Genomic DNA, 4,462 nt, shown 5'->3' with positions numbered 1-4,462 from the left:
AAGAGCATTGAGGGAAGTGGCAATAAAATGACTATTCACGTTGGTGTGTAGAATGTATGAGCCTGGCCACATTTCATCTGTTTTCAGGAAATACATCATACACACAATTCCGAAGACTGTAAGAGCCGATAAGTGCGAGAACTGTCGCATGATCAGCTTAACAGCTCATGCATCCAGGCTGATAACTAGGATAATACATAGAAAAACTGAAAAGAAAACTGATGATCCATTAGATGACCAGCAATTTGTTTTACGGAAAGGTAAAGACACCAGAGGGGAAATTCCGACGTTGTAGTTGGTAATGGAAGCAAGACTGAAGAGAAATCGAGATACAGTCATAAGATTTGTCGACCCGGAGAAAGCGCTCGACAATGTGAGATGGTGCAAATTGCGCGAAATCCTGAAAAAGCTAGGAGTAAATTATAAGGAAATAGGGTAATATGCAGTATACACAAGAACCTAGAAGAAACTGTAGGAATGAGTAACGAAGAACAAAGTGTTCGCATTAACGGGTAGAACAGGTATGTGGTATTTCACCTCTATTCTTCAATCTATACATCTAAGAAACGATTACGAAAATAAAAGCAAGGTTCAAAGGTTTAAATAAAATTCAAGACTCACTGATGATATTGCTATTCTCAGTGAAACTGAAGAAGAATTACAGGATCTGCTGAAAGGAGTAAACAGTCTAATGAGTACACAATATGGACTGAGAGTAAATCGAAGGATGAAAGTAAAGAGAAGAAACCGAAAAGAGAACTGCAAGAATCATAACATTGGGAATGGTGATCACGAAGTAGATGAAGTTAGGAATTCACTTACCTAGGCAGCAAAGTAATCCAAGACAGTAGGAGAAAGAGCAAGGTAGACATCAGAAACAGACCAGCACTGGAAAAATGGGCATTCCTGGTCAAGAAAAGCCTACTATTACCTAACATAGGCCTTAATTTGAGGAGGAAATTTCTGAGGATGTACGGTTGGAGCACAGAATTGTATGATAGTGAAACTTGGACTGTGGGAAACCAGAAAAGAAATGGCTCGGAGTGTTTGAAATATGGTTTAGCACAAGAATGTTGAAATTTAGGTATGCATGTAAGGCAAGGAATGAAGAGATTCTCCACATGAAATATGGTTTAGCACAAGAATGTTGAAATTTAGGTAGGCATGTAAGGCAAGGAATGAAGTGATTCTCCACATGGACAAGAAGAAGGGACAGGACGGTGGACATCTGTTGATACATCACGGAATATCTTCCATCACACTAGATGGAGCTGTAGAAGATGAAAGCTACAGAGCGAATGAGAGTTGAAATACATCCAGCAAAGAATTGATGATGTAGGTTGCAAAACTCTGCAGTGAAGAGGTTAGCGCTGGAGACGATTTAGTTCCGGGCTGCATTAACCACGCAGAAGACTCATGACAAAAAAAAAAAAAAAAAGCATTGCTCCTGCAATGATGAAACAACATCACTTCCAGACAACGTCTTCTACGTTTCACCATCAATATCTGTCAGTATTTATTGTATAACTCGTACTTGGAATGACGTAAAGATATTATAAAAACGCGTTGAGTGATAAAGTTTACGTTGCCACAATTACTGATTGTACATTGTCAGGAAGCATTACACCTTTCCCTTTCTTAAGAATTGGAGAACCAATCAGTTACTTGGAAGCCCCTACAATAAAAGCATTTTCCCCATCCAGTGCTGACTATGCTATTACGTTAGCACGCAAGGGTTCTGTAGGGGGAAAACATAAAAATTGACTTATAGATTTTTATTCAAATACATTACAAAGTGTTGTGTACAGCTGGATATATATTATACTTTAATATGTCTTACATCTGGTGTGGTGAATTCATGGGCACTGTTATGTGCTGATGCACAGTATGTGTCTCTTTCAGCTGTATATCCTGATGCCCAATACCTCCAACAAATTCTTCCACTGCTCCTCAGTGAAGCAATATACACATGCTTGCCTTCTGATACAACGATCAGCAGCATGTGTATTGCATAACGTGCGTAGATTAGAGTCTGAAATATACGCTCCAGCAAAAGCATGCATTTTCTTTCATTGTATAGCTTCATTCTTTGTAGGAAGACACTGCTGTATATAATATGCCTAGAGAATAGGAATGAACAAATTTGATTATTCTTGCTCTATATGAATTAGCATCGAATTATTACATAGACTGAACCACTCATTGCACGATAATGATACTTTACAACCACAATATTGATGGGTCTCATAAACTACCAGTGGATATTATATGTATTCTGATGTTATCCTGACAAGAACCCATTTAGTATTTCTAACCCTTAAACGGTATGTGACGTCAAAAATGATACATCTACCACTGAGGTTACAGATTATGATTTCGTTAGAAAATACTCAATGACGTTACCTGCAACAACAATAACATAGTAAACATGTAAATATTGACAATCTGTTGTAGTCATTCACCAATTGGGAAATACTGTTTTCCATTGTTACCATTATTTTGAGCTTGGTACTGCAGGTTTCGTATTTTCTGTTCACATATCATATGTAACACAAACTCTATTTTTCCAGTGGGTATTAATAATACTTGTATTCTTACAGTGAATCAATCTATCAAAATTTTCAGAAAAATACTAGGTGTATTTACTTTATTCTAAGTGTGTCATCAATGGTGGTCATCAAACGAAAACAATCGTTTAAGTAATCCGCCAGTGAAATACTCTTGGCCGCTTTGAGTGTGATGGTTTATTTCTAACCCCAGACTTCAGGAAGAATGTAATAATTCCAATTCGAAAGAAAACAGTTGAAAATGGGTGTCAATTTTAATGAGTTATCAGTTTGATAAATCATAGTTGCAAAATACTGAGCCCAGTTATTTACAGAAGAATGGATACCACGACGTTTAGTACTTTTCGTTGTAGAGAAATGCTGGAGCACGCGAGGAAATACTGACCCTACGATATATCTTAGAATATAGGTTGAGGAAAAACAAACCTACCCTTATAGCATTTGTGGATTTGGAGAAAGTTCGTTGACTGTGATACACCGTTTAAATCTGTGACGGTAGCAGAGGTAAACACATGGGTCTAAAGGTTTTTCTGCAACGTGTAGAGAAGCCAGACAGCAGTTACAGGAGCCGAAGGACATGAAAGGAAGCGGTGGTGGAACAAGGAATTAGACAAGGCTGTAGCCTATCCCCAATGTAACTCGATCTGTACATCGAGCAAGCTTTGATAGGAAGCAAGGAGAAGTTAGGAAAGGGAACTAAAGATTTAGGAGAGGAAATAACAACTTTTCAGTTGAACAGAGTGGTGTCTTTAAGGCAAGAAATGAGGCGCATATCAACAAAATCAAGACAACTGTAATATTGTAGTCGAACTAAGTCAAACGATGTCGAGGGAACTGGGTTAGGAAGCGATACACGAAAGATATTGGATGGAGTTTGCTATTTGGGCAGTAAAATAATTAATGATGTTCGAAATAGCGAGGATATAAATGTAGACAAGCAATGGCTAGAAAAGTGTTAACTGCGATTATAGATTTAAGTGTTAGGAAGTCTTTTCAGAAGCTATTTGTGTGGAGTGTAGATGTGTATGGAAGTGAAACATCAGCGATCCGTTCATTTTAGAAGAGAATACAAGCTTTCCGAATATGGTGCTAAAGAAGATAGGATTAGATGGACACTAACGAAGAGGTATTGAATAGAATTGGGGAGAAAAGTAGTTTCAGGGACAGACTGAGAAGAAGGAGGAATTGATTTATAGCATGCGTTCTGAGACAACAAGGGATCACAATTTTAGCCTCGGAGGAAGGTCTATAAAATTTGTAGAGTGATACAAAGCCATGATTACTTTAGTTCAAAAGAATATAGGTTACAATAGTTATTCGGAGATGAACAGGCTTCCACAGCATAGTGTAACATGGACAACTGCATCAAACCAATCTTCAGACTGAAGATCGCGATAAGCTCCTTCAAGTAAAGCCCACAACGCTGCAGTGGCTTAGTTCCTTCCAACCACGCAGATCGGACGACGTCCTTCCTACCTGTTTTCGCATAGCCTGTGGCCCTACGACGCATGGGTTCTTGCTCTGGCGAGAGGATCCTCCAGTGTGTGATGTTTGTGACGCACATATCACTACACACCACATTTTATTAGATTTTTTTTTTCAGATCAGAGGGCAGTGGCAGATTTTAAGACAGTGTAAGTAGGCTGTTTAGGTTTTTATGCTGGTAACGCCACGTAGCGCTCTATATGAAAGTCACTGGCTGTGCTGTGTGCAGTCTGTGGCTGGTTGGCATTGTTGGAATATTTGCTATTGTAGTGTTGGGCAGCTGGATGTGAACAGCATGTAGCAGTGGGCAGTTGCAGGTGAGCCGCCAGCAGTGGTTTGAGAGCGGACGATCTGGACGTGTGTCCATCAGAAAGAGTAAATTTATAATACTGGATTTCATGAACTGATAT

Source organism: Schistocerca serialis, chromosome 9 (assembly GCF_023864345.2).
Source record: "Schistocerca serialis cubense isolate TAMUIC-IGC-003099 chromosome 9, iqSchSeri2.2, whole genome shotgun sequence".
NCBI classification, from domain to species: Eukaryota; Metazoa; Arthropoda; class Insecta; order Orthoptera; family Acrididae; genus Schistocerca; species Schistocerca serialis.
The sequence above is the reverse complement of the archived record's forward strand: the minus strand, read 5'-3'. Positions refer to the sequence as shown.